The sequence below is a fragment of the Chelmon rostratus genome, chromosome 20, assembly GCF_017976325.1.
Source record: "Chelmon rostratus isolate fCheRos1 chromosome 20, fCheRos1.pri, whole genome shotgun sequence".
NCBI classification, from domain to species: domain Eukaryota; kingdom Metazoa; phylum Chordata; class Actinopteri; order Chaetodontiformes; family Chaetodontidae; genus Chelmon; species Chelmon rostratus.
Window position 1 is genome coordinate 20,518,918 of NC_055677.1, and position 19,753 is coordinate 20,538,670.

Here is a 19,753-nt window from a genome sequence, read left to right on the forward strand (position 1 = left end):
ACTGTTGGTTTCTACCTTCTCCTTGATATCCACATACTCTCTCTTCTAATGTTATCTTTCCAACTTCCGTACTTTTCCAAGCTTCGTCTGTCGTCTCTCTCTAAAAATGTCTCCACTGGACCTTTCTGTCCTGCCATAGTTTGTGGCAGCTCTTGGGCTTGTGGGGAAAAAACTACATGAAATATGTGAGAAAATTACCATCCTTATCTAGATATAAAGCTGGAACCATTATGACATACTGAGCCTGTACTGAGTTGAGTTGTGTTCAGCAGGGTTGGCTTTTTAATCATACGCATTATTACAAATGCCACTCTGTGAATTCCTCATTTTGTTTTATTACTTCCAGAACAAATCTCTTTGCAAGACAAGGTGCCATCAGAAGAAACCAAAAGATCAACCAACTGCTTTAAAGCTTGTGATCAGTGTGCCAGGAGGATGACATAAGTCCTGCTCTGACCAGTACCAGGCACCCATCTCTGCCCGTCAACCCCCGGTTCACCCTCCTCCCCTGCTGAGTCCAGCAGGGGGCTGATGATGAGCATGCTGCGCCACTGACACGGAATGAGATAACTCACAGCTGGGGCCGCAAACAGGGTCTTCGTTCAGCCTTCGCTGGAGTCACGAAGGCGCTGGAGAGAGGACAAAAAACCCTCACTTGAGTCAGCTGTAAAGCTTCTTCTCTCTCAGAAATGCGCTCCATCTAGTCTACTACACTGGGCCTCTCCTTATTCACTGTTCAGGGGGAAGCAGAGCAGTGGTTCAGTTTACAAGAGGCAGAGGGAACATTGAAACTGACCAAAACCACAGGATTGCAGAATGTCTGTAAAGTCTTTCCTATCAAAACTAAAAGAGCATTCCAAAATAGCTGAGGGTGATGATAACATGTTTATTGAACCAAAACCTACAACCTTTTTAGTGCCAGCTGCTTTTCACGGCATATGTGCAAAAGTTATGATCTATCCTGAAGTGCGTGCCTCGGAGTCTCCATTATCGCTCACTCGCACAGGTCAGCATGCGTACAAACCTGCGGAACGACATCCATCCTTCCCAGAAGAGACATTAGCAGTATGATTCGGTCTGTGGGGGCCAACGGGCGTGAGAGATGGATGAGCGATGGAGGTTGATGGAGAGTCCACGCACACGCATGCACACAGAGTAGAAATGGTTGGGATTCCTCAGCAGGTCCGCTCCCTCTCTTGACATGTTCAGGGTTTAGGGAACTCTCTTCCTCCACCCTGTGAACTTACAGCAGCCACTGTTAGTCTTCCAGTGACTAATTATAGTGTCAGCCTATCTGCACCCAGTCCTACACCCAGCTGTTCCACATTCTCCCTGGTCTTTGACTATACAGTACAAAACTTAACTCTTACTAGATGTAGTGTGCACTTCATATTCCTTATAACTTCTTACTTTATTTTAATGGACGGGTTCTGTAGGAGTGGAGTGGGAGCCGCTGGCATGAGAAGCACTTCCGATAGCGTTGCGTAAGTCCCATTGCACTTAAACAGGCTTACCTGTGTCCTCCACTCTGAGGGATATTGTTTGGAGTTCTTGGCAAATATTGCCTGATCTGTTGCAGAAATTTCTGAGAAACTGAGCCAAGGAGAGAAAAATAGAATTAAAGACAAAGAAACAAGCAGAAAGACACAGGGAGGTACAGCATGGGGAAGGAGTAAGTGGGAGAGGTGTGTCGTGAGTGTATCAAAACAAAACCGCCCGCCTTTTTCAAGCTCAATTGAACATTAAATCACTTTGGGCGAGGGAAATATGACACAGTGTTATTTCTGCTGAGCTCCAATGCAAACACTCTCGAGAGGTAAAGACCGAGCGTAGAAGTTGAGCCAAGAGGACCAAAAGCATTTGTTGTTTTTCAGCATGCTGATCCTGAGTGGAATCTAACCTCCCTGTGTTGTTCTGTGCTACGCTGGAGGTCTGCGGCAAGGAGTCGCTCGAGGATGAAGTTAAAGGCTCAGTCCGCAGCTCTCGAGGGCCTGATCCCTTTCTCTTATTATTTTGCTCCGCCGCTGCGCGCTGAAGGATGGAGCTGAGGAGGGTGTCATCTGTGTCAGATTTATAATTCATGCATCTGGCTGACTGCTCCTCACTACTACTTTGTGTCGGTGTAAACAACATGACAGGGGACAGCAGGGACTAAATCTGGACGCTCCATTGTGCTACGAGCACCACCCTATTAGCTCTGCTTCCAATCAACAACGTGTGGACCTCCTACGACGCAGCTGCATACACACACAGGACTTGACATGTTGCACTGACTTCCAGCAACTCATTTATTAACATTATCAGCAATTGCCCAGTTCACTGTGAGTCCATTGACGCAGACTGGAGGAAGCATGCACGGTCAAACACAGTGCATCACCACTGAATCATTCTTCCAGAGTTTACTCAGAGACATAGGACCAGGGCTGCTGAATACAGATGGAGCTGTAGTGAATTACTGTTGCCCAACCTCAAACTGAACTCTTCACTCTTCAGATTTTGAAGGTCTACATGCATATTATCGATGCACAAGTTAATTGGGAGGCATGAAACTTGTGCTAAAACATGCCTACTCGACTCCGCAACATAATGTAGAGGCACTTGAGCTGCCGACCATCCTCATTCATTCTAACCAGCATGATGTATTAAACAGAATCTGCACTGCCAGAGGTCATTAATTCACTAAATTAATGCAATAATTAGCACACATGTCCACGTCAACGTACTTCACATGACCACTGTTAATATAAATGGATCTTAAAGCATGAAGAGGAGATGAGGCTTCATTAGTATGCAAATGTATGCATCTAGGTGCTTCAGTATGTAATCAGTTCATCTGCTCTGTAGGGTGAACATGCACTGCACAGCACATTGTTGCTAACATGTATTGTTCTTCGACAGACACAGAGAAGTGGCACCGTGAATAAATAATGTACCATGATGGAGGGACATAGCAGAAGGAGAGGCTGTGATGACGGATGCAGAACAAATGCACACATTTATTGACTCCCACTAAATGCAGGGCTGTCTCTGTGTATCAGCTGTATCTACATCCACTTGTCTATTTGTGATTTTTGCTGTTAGGTTTAAGTACTCTCTATTTAATAACAAGCTACTAGCCTGATGGTTGCCTCATCTACTTAATGAATATTTTTTAGGGTTGTCTGTGCAGTAAACTGTTTTTTGGTACTGTCTGATCTGCTCATTACTTAACTGTGCAGTGTTAATGTGAAATGCACCACACATGAGAACTCGTGTGGTGCACTGTTCAAGGTGATGCTTGCTTTCTTTGGAACTCTCTGTTCATTTGAATGAGGAACGAGGTGAGCAGTATTTGTGCCGACCTTGCCTTGTTCACTTCACAGACTGACTGAACACTGACACACAAAATCGTGAGGCTCTACTATGTCCAACGAGTTTGTGTCCAGTGTTTGATTGACCTCTCATTCAAGACATAGGCAAGTTTTTATGTTCATGCTTGTTCATATTATCTGACAAAAAATCCTGCAGGTGTTACAGGCTTGTCTGGAATTAGCCTCAGCCCATCCAGACAAGCCGGGGATGGAGGGATGCTGCAGTAAGTATATTTCCAGAATTGTAAAATCCTGTCTGTCTGAAAAGACTTTAAATGTATGAATTTGTAACTCAACCTGGACCTGTCTCACTTGTAACTTACACAACAGGCCCCCACCACAGCAGCCCCAGTCATGGTTTGGATACCCACTGAATGTCACAACAGCAGTTATGAATGTGGAATAATAATTCTACATTATAGAGCAACTCAACAGAAGCTGAAATCCATGTTTTTGATGACCACCAGTGGTTTGAATGTCCCCTTTGCAATGTACAGGTGCACTCCGCGGTGTGTCAGGCTTACACCTTGCGACTGTATGGCAGTGTCTAAATACAAATTTTTACATTACATAAATGTGATGTATGGGCTAACTGGCTTTTCATACAATACATCTGTTGGGTATCAAAGATAAAATGTCTTCTTTAAAATTGGTGGGCTCTTCAGATATCACTATTAACTTCATCCTGTTGCTTGCCCTTATTGTGATGCTTGAAACTGCAACTCACGCCTGCAGAGGGGTAAAATTTTCATCTTTTAAAATGCAATACGTGAAATGCATTTTCATAGCTATAAGGTGTATAAAAGCACGTTTCCTGCTCCTCTCAATCCTCTGCTAATAAATTTAGCTACGTGTGTGCGGGTGAAAGCACGAATGGAGCGGTGCAGGGTAAGAGTCCCGTCATGTTGCAGGGCAGATCTGGGGCTGTCTGGCACGGCCTGTTTTGCTCTGAGGTTTGTATGCACACAACCTGTGATCTGAAGCCAGCAACCAACTACCCAACCAGCCATCTCCACCAGCTCCCTCTTCCTCTGTAAACAGCAGTAATCTGCAGTCCAGCTGCAGCTCAGAGACAGTGGTGGGAGTCAGGGACATAAAGCGGGCATGGAGCCTCAACGTTGCAGCCAAGGGAAGATGGGAGAACGTATAATGTGGCTAATAATTTATAACAACTACATGCTCCAATAATTTTGCATTATCGACAGTTCTTCTCCTCTCCTTTTCTTGCTCTTCATCTTTTAAAAATGGTGTTTAATTTCACATAAAGGCAGTCATCCAGCACAGCTGGCCCTGAGTCAGCTGTAGAAGCAGTGCCTCTTTACAGTAGGCTGCAGTGCCATCATTGTTTAACAGAAGAATAGACCTTCAAGCACATCAGGGTGCTTCCCCACATGCAAGACATTACAGCATTCCACTTCTGCTTGCCCCTTTTGCCGTCCAAGAAAGCCCCGACAGCACTGACTAGACTGTGCCATAAAATCTGAGGCGGGGAGGACCACCAACATAGTGAGGCCCTTTGGAGGGCCCGTTTAGTGGTCGCTTTCTACTGCCTCCCCACCCTCCCCCAGTTACTGGGTATTACAGGGTTTTACCGTCTGGCCGCATCAACCTTGCTGATGTCTGCGGAAATGAGACAAGGTAAAAGACAACTAGGAAAATATTGACCCAAGTGGTTTGGTGTAGAGGTTGGCAGTGAGGTAGATTTTGTGATAACACAGTTTCCTGGAGAATACTCGAGCTGTTTTTATGTGGGGCTGCGGCGATTGCTTGGACACCTGCACTTCAAAAGTGAACAGCTGTTGATGATCTATGTTTTCATCAAATATAGATTTAAAGCCCTCTTTGTTAAGTCACCATTTTAACACTGAAGTCTAGTTATCATAGAGAAATCCATTGTAGAAGAGGCAGAGATCCCAGTTTGTCAACCAGCTGTGGCTTCAGCAAACCATAATGCAATGCAACACGTGTTGCTTTGAGTGACAATCACAGCTCTCACCTGGAAAAATCTCCTTAACCTGCTACACTCAGCATTTCTTTCTAGGGGTTTGAGGATTTTAGCATCCTGAGCAGCAGTTCACATATAGCAGGCATCTCAAACCGGTTCCATAAAGGGCCGCTTGGCTGCAGGTTTTCATTCCAACCCAGGAGGAGCACATCAGGCCAACCAATCAACATCAAGGGATCACTTAGTTATCAGCTGAAGACTGAGATCAGCTGATTAATTGATTCCAGCCTGGTGTGTTCCTCCTTGGTTGGAATGAAAACTTGCAGCCACGTGGCCCTTTATGGAACCGGTTTGAGATGCCTGACATATAGCATTTAAAGCTGCACTAATCAATATTTTTACATAATAACAGAAAAAAAACATCTTATGTTGAGGATGCCACTCGTCTTCTGCCATTTCTATTCGTCTTCTATCACACCGACTTTAATCAGGTGATAACATGTCAGTGATGTTACAGTTTGTTCCACTTCCCCCAAGTGGCCCAGTAAAGCATGCAGTTTTAAAGACACACAAAGGGTTACCTTGTGCAATATTACATAATATTAAAGTAACTGTGACAGTAAGCTCACTGATTTGACATTTTTAGACTAAGCAAAATACATAAATACATCAACAGAATTGTATTCCGAGCAAAAGGGGTACTGCCCTCATAAAACAACAGGTAAGCATGCATTAATTAAATGCGGAAAAATTCAACATAAAGTTTTATAAACTGTTTAGTGAGGTCTGCAGGGGGCTGTGGTTGGGGTTAGGGGACTGTTGCTTGTATTTAGGAAATCAGTTTTCCTGTGAAAGTTTTGTCATGGAACACACTGAACATCACAAACTGAGGAAGCACTTTGTCACAAACTGTGTGTCCTCACTCACTCTGGACAGTGTCTGCGGCGGGAGACACACCCATCCCTGCTCTGTGGGAACCCGGACAATGACGAGCCACATTCCAAGAGATAGCAGCATGGGAAAACCGATAGCACGTCTTTGTGATAGTACTCCGAAACAAAGCTGATAACACACTATAAATACAAGAGTTCAAGACGGCTTGATTCCATCAATAAGCAGTTTTTGCCTTTGAGTGCTCCACTGACAGCATCTCTAAAGAAGTACAGTACCAAAAGGCATCCATCATAATTATAGCATGAGCTTTTAAGTTTACACCCACATGCTGATTATTTGTAGAGCAAAGACGTTCCATTTGTCATGTCAGTTTAATAGGCTACCATGTAGGTTGAAGGAGGGAGCGTGTTGTTTTGGGCTGATGCAGTGATCTACTTTCTTGGAATTCTCCTCCACACAGTATTCACAGACAGACTCACTTCAGGAGTTCAAGCAACGTGCCAAGTCCAAGCTGGCAACCATATGCTGCATCCAGCATCCACAATGAAAAAAGCATTTCGGTAAACAAGGTACCAGTCCCTAACAGGCCCCTCTGTGTCTCCGCGAGCCGGCTCCTGGTGCTCCTTATTTGGGGAGAGAGCTGGATCGGCGGTGATCCGTGGCTCTGCTAAGTTATGAAATGAAGGGAGTTTGCTGTCCCAGAGGTGGAGAGGAAATTATACTAATAAATTGCTCTGGGACAAACAGAGCGGAGTCATGTCTCAAACACTGCAGCTCATGCATGCTGCAGTAAACTGTAAAGTGCGTCTCAGGGCAGCAATATGAAGCGCAATGTTTGGTCTAGCCCGAACACGAGCCCACAGTGTCTCTCCGTCTAACAGGCTGTCAGGGAGTCTGCCATCTGAATGGGGCTCTGTTGTGTCTCTGTGGGGGCTGGATGAAGGTCAAATATTAGTGAAGCTAGAGGTCAGAGGTTAATCTCAGAGGGCCGGGCGGTCACTTTCATGGGTCAGGGCTCAGAGGCTCTACAGGCCTCCAGGGTGGCGGTCGTGGGGACGGACCCTGCGGGATCAGGGTCACTGTTTTGTGTGCTTGCAGCACACTACACTAATCTGGGCATTATGAAAGCAAACAAACAAACAAGTCCTCCAGAATATCTGCCTTGTATACATTTTGTGTTCTACATGGAAATCAAATGAGATTTCGGGGAGAATCCTTCCCAGTGAGGATGAGAGAAAAATAGAGTCGTGTTTCAGACCTCTACCGGCAGCAGACTACACCTCAAACTGAACCCTCTCATCACCAGCTTTCTACTGGAAGACTGCATGTACGCAGCTAAATGCAGAGCGACATGGAAAGGTATGATTAAGATGTGATTACACAGAGCAGGTATGGCAACCCCTCACCACCCTCGCAAACACACAGCAGCCCCAGCCACCACACACACGCACACACCCTCCTCGACCGGTCTGGCTCTACAGATTGCTCACACATGCTCCTGGCTGCGTGCCACCCGCCTCCCGCTTTAACTCCCTTTCCCCAGCACAGGAAGCCCAGCAGGCAGGCGAGCGAGGGTCTGGTGAGACAGCCAGAGCACGGAAAAGCAGGCCCGGGCTGGACTAACCAGGCGAAGTTCACACTGGGTAACTCCGGCCTCCAAAAACAACAACTACGGCCGTCTCCGTATCGCTCACGGCAGAGTACTGCCTCTACTCCGGTCCGGGCCCCGAAACGGGTCACGGGACAGATTCTGGGTGGACGCCACATGGAAATATGAACGGTACGGTTCAGTGAGCCTGTGTGCCGAAAGACTTCATTTCTGATTTGGAGTATGTTAGTTTAAGAAGCGCCCAGAGACATTCGAGTGCTTAAGTCCCTCACTCCCTGAACCACATGTTTTAACTAAATCCTGCCATTTCTCCTGACTATGCTCGACCTCTTGTATACACTTTGTCCCTTTGCCACTGTCTGAATGAACATTTAACTGTAAAGGTGAGCAGAGCAACAAACTGCTTCAGTGTTTTGTTTTTTTTTTGCTGTTGTAGGTGTTGTTGAGCCGACTCCTGGTCACATTTACTGATATATTATGTTATACTTAAAAAAAAAAAAGAAAAAAAAGAACGATCATACTGGTCAGTTAAGTGATTTTGTGATCATAACAGGAGAGTTCAGTCATTTGCCCCATGCCGGCATAAACAATAAATCAACAATAAATAGACCAAAAAATTATCTTTAAAGTGAGAAAATGTGTATTTGCATCAGTTCTACTGGTACATGGGAAGTCATTTTAAATGATGCACGTCTAGTCTCTCAGCTTTATTGGTAAATGATATCTGGTAATGGTACGTTGCATGATAAGAAAGTAGGACAGAATCTACAAATGAGACTTAGCTTCAGCTCTGTCTGATATAATGATATATGTACAAAACTCATTGTTTTAGGCTTTTACTGATTTTCAGTGAAAATGAATTGCCCACAATTTAGAGCTGCACTAATCAAACTTATTTAAACAATGGATCAAATGACTATGTGTAATGTAAGAGGTGTTGCCCTTAGAGGCTAACCCAGGGAGAATTATCAGCCAACTCTGAAGTTCCTCTCGGTACAACAGAGTTTTAGCATCTTTCAGCTCATTGTTTTGGTTTTGCGACACACAGCCGTCACTGTGTCGTTTTCAACCGCAACAAAAAAGCTCTGATAAAACCCCTGCACACTTCCCGTCCAGCACCGAGCAGTTAATAGACAAAGTTAGTGACGAGCTGGTGAACGTAGTGGATAGCACACATCCAAATCTGTTGCTTCCTGCTGCGAGGAGACAATGCTTTTACTAACTGAGAGATCAGAATGAAGCTGACAGGGGTTACAAGGAATCCAAACATACGCTTTGTATACTACAACTAGAATAACTCTATGAAGGGAAATTAAATACATGCAAAACAACATTCAAATAACAATGCTGACGATTTGACAACATTGAATTTGAGAGTCAGTGAATGAGGTCCTTGGACAAACACTGTGCATTCTGATACACACAGTTACACAAAAAATAACTGATCCAAAACGCAAACGCAACAAATCTGCTGCTGTCTGTAGTCTAAAAGAGAAACTTTTAAAGTCTAATGAACTGTGCATTCCACACAGAGCATCCCCTCCTTCCTCCATAGCCCCCCCCCATGTGACGTCGAATGTGGTTATTGATATTGACTGTTGAGAGGCAGACAGCAGTTCAGGGAGAGGACACAGACTCTCAGCTGGGCCAGACAACCCACAGCTCAACTGCTCACCTCTCCTTCCTCAAAACACTGTCCTCAGTCTTTACCCAACTCTTCCTCTCTGTCTGCGTGTCCTTTTTCTGTCTTTAGCTTCCATTCAGTCTTTTACTGTCCTCACTTTCCATCTCCCATCTTCTCTGTGTCCCTCTCTGTCTCCACGATCGTACACGATGATAAAACTGGCTTGTCCTCACGCTGATCTGGGAGGTTTTTTTTTAAATGTCTCAATAGCCAGAACAGAAAAGAGAGATTTCAGAAAAAAGATGGATATTTCTTCCTTCCTTCCCTCTTCCTCCAGCACACACCCATGTTTTCATTTGCAGCACAGGGCGGGGAGCAGGAGTTGGCCAGACAGCAGGGGTGGGTTTCATGTAACTGAAACTAGTGCAAAGGGCTCAGAGTGGTACTCTCTTCACTTCCTGCTAATAGCTCATTGCAGCACAGTCACACATTTTCCCGACTCCAGATGACGGAGAAGATGACTGGCTGCCAAAGCGCAGTTGCACCCTGAGGATCCCCTTCCTATTTGTAACATATATCAGTCAAGATGAAATCCCTTTTGTGGATCCAGCATATTTTAGAGGATTATGACTTGGACAAACAGAAACTATAGCAGGGCCTGAGTGTAGCCTGTGTGTCACACAATGCTGATTTGTGAATTATCTCGTTAGCTGTACAGTGGTGCCATCAACTGAGAGCGAGAAGAAGACGCTGGTCATTAGACTCTATATCAATTAGTGTTTGAAAAGGAGGTTTCCTCTCCGATTCTGGGAGAGACAAAAGGCAGTGCGCCTCTCTCAAGTCACTTTGGAATAAAGATCTTTTCTCAACATCAATGTGGTTATTATTCAGGAGAATGAGAGAATTGTCTGCCTTGTACAGCTCTGAGAATAGGAGGCTTGAACGTGTGCTCCCAGTATACAAAATATCAAAGCGTTAGCATAATTACTATTTCACGTAGAAGGGACCCAACTGCTTCCCCGCTCCTCTTCACAATTTCTTGCAGAAAACTTCAAAGGCCTTCCATCACTGTTCTTTTTATAACCCAGCTTTTCTTCAGCAGTTAGACAAAAGGAGCAGAAACCAAACCAAGGAGGTGAGTACAAAAGCAGGCCAGGTGGTCAAGCAGAGATCCATGGATCTAACCCATCGCCCAGTCAGTGGGTTACTCAGGACTTGCAGATTCCCCAGAGGACAGCAGAGGCGGACGAGGGGCTGTTCTGTGGGGTGTAGAAAATGTCTTTTCCATTTTTATGTAACAGTGGTCATTATTCTGTTGGGGCTGGGAAGCCTATTAAACGGCATGACTCAGTTGAGATGCAGCTCATCATGTGTGGGGTGATGGGCAAACATTTTCTGAATGAGTGAGGGGGGACAGTGAGATAACGAGCAGGGGTCATCTGGGTTAAGATAAACTTTCTTACACGCATTCTCTTTCAATTCGTCCTCAGTGCTCGTGGCCCCTTCCGCTCAGAAAGGACTGCAGTATTTATCCCTGCATCACCTCTCACGTTCTCATTGTTATCTCTCCATCCTGCCACTCGCACCCACTCCCTGATAAACACTGCTCCGAACAAACCGAAGCTTTCATTCACAGACAGCTATCGCCCCGCTTTTCCAATCCGATAATACATCCCACTCCTCTTTTTGCTTAATTGCTTCTGGGCTCACGTCGGAGGCAAGAGTGGAAAATTCCACAGCGGTAAGATAACTTCACTCCTGAGCCGCCTCATTCCAAATTAAAGGCATGTGTGGAATTTCATGCCAGAGCTCTGACATGGGAGGGAAGACGATGGAGAAGATGGCAAAGATGTCAGAGGGGATAGAGGAGAGGGGTCTACTACCACTTCTTCCTTCTTTCCTCATCCGGCTCCTCTCTCACCTCGTCTCCCTCCACCTTCCCTCCCCCAGTCGAGGGCCCGGAGAACAAAGGTATTATAGAGGCTCAAGCCCGGCTGCACATGCCCCAAATGCCTATTTAATCAAAAGAAAATAAACCTGGCCAAATTCACATATTGGTGTGTGCATAAGTTAACCTGCCTTGCTGGTGGAGAATTGAAACCTGCTGTTGGAGTGTGGGGGCTTCTGGACCGTGTCTCTTTACCCCCACGCCTGCTACCTAAACACAGCAGAGGAGGCACGCCCTGCTCTCCTACATTCTGTTAGACAAAATGAAGCCAAATGAAACTACGCCTCTTGACTCATATTCTTATCAAAGAAAATTTTGAATAGCTTTACAGAATTGCCTTTTGTCCACATTCATGCAAATGGAAGGATAATGAAATATGATAAGAAAAGTAATCTATTTTGGGTGTTCCAAGCCTTCAGATGAGTAAATGTTTTTCCTGCTGCAGCAATTGAGCTCTCAGCGCACTCCGACATCCAGAGACTAACCGCTTTCCAAGGACTCCTATCTGCCTCCACATCAGCTGAATTCGTACAAACCCTCCATCCCCGGCACAACATCTTTTGGGGCTTTCTCTGAACCACAACACAGCTCTTGTTACAGGGTATTTGAGGCTGGATTTTTGCGGAGAACGGCCTCCGTCCAGGAAAAAAGCATCAACATCATGCTGCTCTCGGCCCACATGGCCTCTTCCTCTACTCCCTGCTCCACTATCCCAGACAGGGCTATCCTGTTACCATAATGAATCCCTTTAGAGGAAAGGCCCGTCTCTCCCGGGCCCCCAGTCAGGCTCCGATCCCCCCGTCTAACTTCCCATCTAATCTCTGTCCCTATTCTTTTCGTCTCAGTCCTTTTTTCCAGCCTTTCTCTGTCTATTTCTGCTCAGAGGAGACCTCTAATGAACTCCACCCTGGCAGCAGGGGAAATGCAACATCTTAACCAACACTGGTCTATTCTGATCTCCCAGACAATGATGCTGTGTTTCAGAGGCCCCTTTGGACGGATGATGGGATGATGGGATGAAGGGATGCTTCCTCATGCAAAGTGCTACCGGGCCAAGGGGTATTACACATGTAAAACCTAAACATAACATAAAGCCAAGGACTGAAATGAACAATAATAGGCTGGTTAATAGGTTTGCTTGACATGAAAGCCCCGGGGAGCTTGACCCTCATAACCTTTCTCGATGTGACCTATTGACTTTGCTTGAGGGGAGCATGCAAGGACGAATACACACACATGAGATTGATTACTTCTATTAAACATAGCAGCGCATGGAGTAAAATGTTAAAGTACAGTAATATTACAGCCATATTTAAGGGTTTACAGCAATAATTCCAAGCGCATAAAATACTGAGTGATTCACTGAGTGATTCATTGCTGAGGCATAATCTTTAAAGAGCAATGTTCCTGCACTCACTTTCTGAACTGTTGGTTATGGCAGGGCCGCTTCACCCACCTCAGGGAGGTGAAGGAATAATTCACCTTCCAAAAAACATTCAACAGCTGATAATCCATCAAAGAGTGAGACATCAGTGTCAGCGCACAGTAGCATCCACTCACTGAACTGCAGTCAGAAGACTGTCACATTTCATACACTGGAATAACATGAAGAACAAGAACATGGACAATGCAAAAGGGTTGACGAGTGTGTGTCAAGGTGCGCACAGAGCAGAGCAGACTTTAAATCTGCTGCACATTATGAAAGATTGTTATTCCATTTCCCAAGGCGCCAGTCTATTTCTTCAAGACTACAATAATGAGTTTGTATTTTTCTTCTGTCATATAAAATAAGCAAGGAAAAATGTTAGTTCCAACTACTGACTCCATTTAGATTAGGAATTACAGATGCAATTGATGAAATAGGTTAAAAAAACAAAAACAAACTGCTTTATCTTGAAGCTGGAATATCTAGAAATACCTTCAAAACAGCACAAAGTCTTATAAACCATAGCTATAGACTAGATAGATAGATAGATAAAGTTTGTCCCTCTGTCAAAACAAGGCAATGTTCAGATGCAACTGTCTGGTCCATTTGCCAGATATTATAGTACGGGGTTGGCTTGAAATTGCACAGAATTTCAAAATCAAAATTTTAATATTTTTAATTGTAATATTTTTATCGTTAATGTGAAAGAGGTTGCTCATAGAATTATCATCCGCCTTTACAATGTCCTTCCACTCATTTGGTCTTTCCACCTACAACTTTACTTTTCTTTTTCAGTGTGTTTTCACTGTTTTCACTGAAAAGGCTTTGGGACACCCGCTGTGCACTATCCTAAACAGCAGTAATTGGTAGCGACCAGCTTGTGAGCATGATGACACATTTCTCAGCAGCAGGGCCACATAATTCTCTCTGTGGAAACCAAATTTTATTGGCTAATGTATGAGTAGGATTTAAAAATTTCTACTTTCAATGAGTCCTGAGGGTAGGTAATGGTAATTTCACAGGTGTCGTCTCTTTGTTTCAAATCAAAAATCATTGCTGTCAGCTTCTTTTGACTTTAAAGAAGCTATAGTCAGCTAAACTTGTACACAACAGAGCTTTAAGAAAGTAGAAATCCTTGTTGTCTTTGTGGACGTTTGACTGTCAGCTCTAACAAGGTGACTATTTTGGTCCCAGCGAGAAATCACAAAGGGAAACTGAAGTAAACAAGGCACATGGAGAGAAAGTGGATACATTATAAAAGTACAGGTCAATCAGTCTGGTCAGCCAGTCAGTCTATCACCCAATCAGGTAGTCAGTCTCCCATGTACAGTAAGTGGGCCGCTACAGATCCTCTCTAATGAGCTGGGAGCCTGTGATCCAGTGGGCCTCGCCACATTCCGCTGGCTCTAATAAGACCTTGTCCTGCTCTGATAGCGGCTTCATTAACCACACCATGAACCTGCACAGGAAGCAGATAGGGGGTTTTATTACGCAAGAGGAACGCGGGCCAGTTTAATTGGAGCCAACGAGGAAGGTGGGCAACGGTGGAAGAGGGGGCGAGGCGGCAAGGAGAGAGGCGGTAAACTGCGTTTCATCTCTGCCTTTTCTACTATTCTCCCTGATCTCGAGGAAATCAGAGGTGGAGGCGAAGGTGGAGATAAATAGAAATGTGCCGCAAAAATAGGATAAAACCCCTGAGCATGAGTTCATGTTTGTTCCCTTTCTCTTGTTCCTGCACAGCTAAACTCGATCCTGATGTGCCGATGGCAGGCATCAGGAGCTGTTTCAGGCAAGGAGTTGTGATGTTTGACAGAAGCAGGCTTGGGAGGTATTCTCAGATGTTTTAGGAATTTGGGTTGATTCTAAGTATGGATACCTCCATAGTTAGTTCAGGGCCTATATTTATCCAACCTCTCAGTGTAGATTTTTCATGTCAGAGTGCAAGAGGTGATACAGGATCTGCACTGCCAATTTTAGCTGCAGAGATAAATATCAGGTGTAGGCCTTGTTCTCTGTGACAGCTCGTAGTGATGCTGTGATACAGTCACAGGAATACAGTACTATTGCCATATTTTTGCATTTTCTTTTAGTAAAACGTGACTCCCCTCTCGTGATGCACACTCAACACATCTGGATGAATTCATGTGACACTGTGGGAGTACGACTGAACACTGGGTCCCATGGATTACACACAATACTATCTATGTGTGCCTGCCAGCAGAGCCACTCGGAGCTCATGCTGAAGCACAGAGCTGCCTTTGTGGCCTCCACCCTCACATCCATATTGTCCAGTGCCGAGCCCACCAAGTTAAGTGCTTGTTTCCATCCCTACCTCGCAGCATCTCCACCTTTGAGGGATTCCAGAAAAAAAGCATTGATTTATGCTGTCTTACAAAGCTAAAATGCAGGAATTACTCAACATTTTGTTGATGCCATAGGAATGTATAATTTCAAAGAAATCTGCATGGAAGAAGTGCAGTTAAGAGAAAACACAGCTTAAAACCAAACAGTCAACCACAAAGTTAAAGCAACAGAGTCAAATCCAGTTACACTTGGCTGCCACAGCCAGCCTTGACTAAAGCTGGCTGTAGTCAGCAAAACTATTGTGCTTGATGTGTTCACTTCAGCAGAATGTAGAGGTTCATATTCAACAGACAAAAAGGTCTAACATCCACTTCTAGCCAGCAAATATGTGACAGATAATGAATATAACACTATGTTGTTCTACCACAAAAGAATATGCTGTCATGTCAGAAGTGCTTGTTACATGAAAACGTTAAGCTGTTTAAAATTAAAATTAATTCAAGTTAAGGCTGGATGCGGGCAATCAAAATAACATGGCTGACTTACGGATGGTAACATTTTTAAATGTATTAAATGTTTTGTTTGTGGATGTTGTTTTCCCTTCATATTCCCTGAAGGTTTTTCACAGAGTTAGGACAACGCTTTTGTGTTAAAATAACATGGAATTACATGCTTCCACTTCCAGTTTCCCCATTCAGCCTGAAAACTTGAGCTCCTCTGTGGTTACCGCTGTCTGCCTTTTATAGGGCAGCATGGACATCTGACCGCCGTGTCTCAGTGGCTCTGGATGGGGTGGCAACCAAAATAATGTCAAATGTAGCTTCAAGTTGAGCGTGGCATTTTGAATAAGTCCCTCTCTGTAGGGCACCAGCAGCACAAGGCTTGTTTTCAGTCTGTCTCATTTCATTTCCGTCGCTCCTTCAGATGCACAGATCTCCAATTTGTACTTACTGGAATACAGTGAGGCGGAGAAAAAAAACACACACAAGTATTTCAGGAATTCGCCAGCCACCTACTAGTGACATCTGAAATTAATTGTGCGTGGAGGAATGGAGGGAGGAAAATGTTTTCCGTAGAAGTGAAACGCGTGGAGGTCACAGTCGACACTGCATGAGCTATACCGCTGAAGGAAAACAATCTTTTGCACTGAGGGGGAATGAAATACTGCGGCTTTGATTGGAAAAATAATGGAAAAAAAGAGGAGCCCCTAGTTTCTGATTATAAAAACAGGCTCTCTGAATTGTATCTTTATGATTTCCTGGAATGAATGCCATTATGTCTAAATGGATGGAATCCAAAGGAACCCAAACACAGAAGACAGTCTGGCCTGAATAGATGTTAAAGGGGTATGCTGCCCATTTTAACATTTGCATGTGCATTATTTTGCTGTTGTAACACAGTTCAGGTTGTGAATTTGCACCAAAATTAGTTTGAACTTTTAACTGAGTGAACCATTTCAATTCTGTCATTAGGATATTAAAATTAGGGGCTGTTCTGCAGAATTGCTGAAGCCGTAAGATATTAGGGTGAAGTGTCACACCAAATAAAGTTCACAGTCTCCCTTTACTGACAGCTATGGAGTGGTACACCTGTATTCCAGGGCTGACTCAAACAAAACTCTAAGAAACAAGACTAACGAGCCCTTCACACATACAGACACATACAGACGGTTGGTCATTGTGAATGGTACCTTGTGCTGCGGTCAGATGATGCCCGGCCAGCTCCAGCTCTGAGCGGCATGAGAAACGTTCTCTCCAGCCAGCGTTTAGCTCGTCCTTAGTAGGTTACTGTAGAAACATGGCGGTGCAACATGGCGGGCCCCGCTTCCTCTGTAGATGAAGGGCTCATTCTAAGATAATAAAAACACAGTGATTCCTATTTGCAGGTAATGAACACTAATGAAAACATACTTATGAATATCATATTCCTTTTCTGCCATATCCTGTTCATATTCCTAAATCTTACACACAGGTCATTTCAGAAAGGCCACAAACAAAGCTGCACTCAGAAAACAAACAAGCAAATGACCAGCTGCCTCATGTGTGATATGGCAGCTGCATTAGCACACACATGTACAGTCTGAGAAGATGTAAACTACATGATGAGCACAACACACTAAAGGCACAGCTTCATGAGAGGCCAGAGACTGCATGCTACTTGTCCATGTATGTGTGAATGCACTGAAGAGCCTACAGCCATGAATAAATGACACATGAAACATGTTCACAGATATTTCACTCTGGACCAAAATGGCGGCCCAGACCGACAGAGCAGCGCTGTAAACCATTCAGCAATCTACAGCTGATACTGTTTTTTATTCTGTAGCCTGCACACCTTCTGAATCTACCCCCCCTAAGACACTGCTGTAGTCCTCTCAGAGCTGAGGGTGAACTTGAAGTAGCCTTGTGGCTGTGGATATGCGTGTCCGTGAGAGTGCATATCTACTGAGCCAGGTCTGTTCAGTGAAGGGAGCCAAGGCTGAGGCTGACATGCAGCCTCTCACACAGCTGATAAGGTCCTCTCTAGCTGCGGTGCAGACTGTAGATTAAACTCTTATAGAAAAGGGAGGAGAAATCTGGCTTATGAGGATGAGGAGGGAGCGGGGGATGTTAGTGATCAACGACCATTATGGAGCCAACATTATTATCTCTGCAGTCCCAACACAACCCTCAACCCTCTTTCCAGTCCCGCTGTCCCTGGAATAGCCTTGTCTATACCCTCCTTTAGGGGCCGCCCACAGACGGCCAAACTTCTGGACTTAGGCCTGAAGCTCTATTCAGGATCCACATCCTACACACCGGGCTAAGAGTGTTAAATCAACAGTACATATTAAGGTCCCATGTCAATTACTTTTTAAGACTTTGCTTTCAAATGTTTTGCAAATGAAAACAGTTTAGATAATTAAATTAGTTAACATTTTATCATAATTTACGAGCACTGCCTTCACATGGGATTCATGTAATATATGTAATGTATGTAATTGTGGCACAAACTGGCTACACCAGCTCATTGGGTGCTAATATAATATATTACTGTGACCACTATTACTGACTTTGGGAATAAAACTGAATATTTTTTATGTAACATGATCAAAAAAGTGTTATTTTTTGTTTAAAAAGGCCATAATGTTGAGTGTGTGAAGTTGCACTTTTACAATACAGTAATCTTTTCATGAGTTCAGACTCATTATTTCAGATATCTAAAGGACATGTCTTTTTCTTGGCCAGGTGAGCTGGGATACAGGCTAAAGTTCTTATGAAGGTGACAGTAAGGTAAAAGTTGGGTCGCTGTGTAAAACAGAAATAAAACAGAATGTGATCACTTGCTAATCCTTTTTGACATCTACTCAATTGAAAACAATGCAAAGACAATATATTTAAGATTTTACCTCATCAGTTTCATTGATTTTTGTAAATATCTCCTTATTCTGAATTTGATGCAGCAACACGTTTCAAACTACGAGCAACAAAAGGGAAAGATGTGGAACGCTCCAAAAGCACCTTTTTGGAACATTGACTTTTTACACAGCATCAAAACCTTTTGGGAATTGGGGTTGTAATGAGGCTTTAAATATTGAATGAATAAGCAGTTATTAATATTGTTTGGTAACCAACAACTGCCCATAAACTTAAAAATGCTAACTCTGTTTTAATTATGTGTGTGTGTGTGTGTGTGTGTGTCATCACATGCATTCTCCAGTGACAGAATAAAGGACCCAGGAGAGCTTGGTGTCGTGCTGTAGATGAACGGGCTGTGTTTCCATGGATCCCTCCCCACCCACCCAGGTCCTGATCGCAGTGTTACAGCAGCCGTGTGTATTTGTGTGTGTTGTGTGCCCATGTGACAGTTCATGTTCTGTCCCAGCATGCAGTCACTGTCTCTACAGGGGCCTGATCTGGCCAGCGCTGAATGGAAGTAGACTCTCTGCTGTCCTGTGAGAGAAAGAATGTGCAAACCACCACAGTCGCTGACACTCGGGGTCTTTGGTTACAAGTAACTCTGTGCCAGGCTCCAATTAGCCACTCATGCGTCCTACAACTGAAACAATGGTACTGTTGGTGGGTACGGTGTATCCCAGGCATTCCCATACAGGCGTAAACACATCGCTTAAATCAACAAGTTGGTCGCCAGTAGTTAGTTTTCCTCATGTTTTCATTGTAGAGGGACATTGACACATGTGCAGGCTGCTGGGTTTTGACTGGGGGCACTTGAATGTAGCTTTCAATAACCTCATTTTTCAGCCAGCACACACCTCCGCAGTGACCCAGTAGAAACTCAGCAGCCAGAGATACACAGTGATAACAGCAGGGGCCTCACTGCAGCAAGTGCATTCCAGCACTCCATGCTCCCTCTCACCACATCCAATGCAATGGGGAGTGGGAAACCTGGAAGTAAAGGGGATGCTGTCTCCCCCAATGGCTGCCAGGACGCATGTCCCTCAACCATGGAAACCAGTGTAATGACTTCTCACAATGTTGCGGGGACAATTCAAGGAACTGCAGGGGGAAGTGCTTCTGAGATTACGCTCTCCACACTGCTCTCAAGTCTTTGTGGAGTCGGTGGAGGTAAGTAGAGGGAGTGGTGTGGTGATCGGATGGCGTGATAAAATAACATCTAAAAGTGCTCCAACTGATAAGGCCTCTACATCAAACG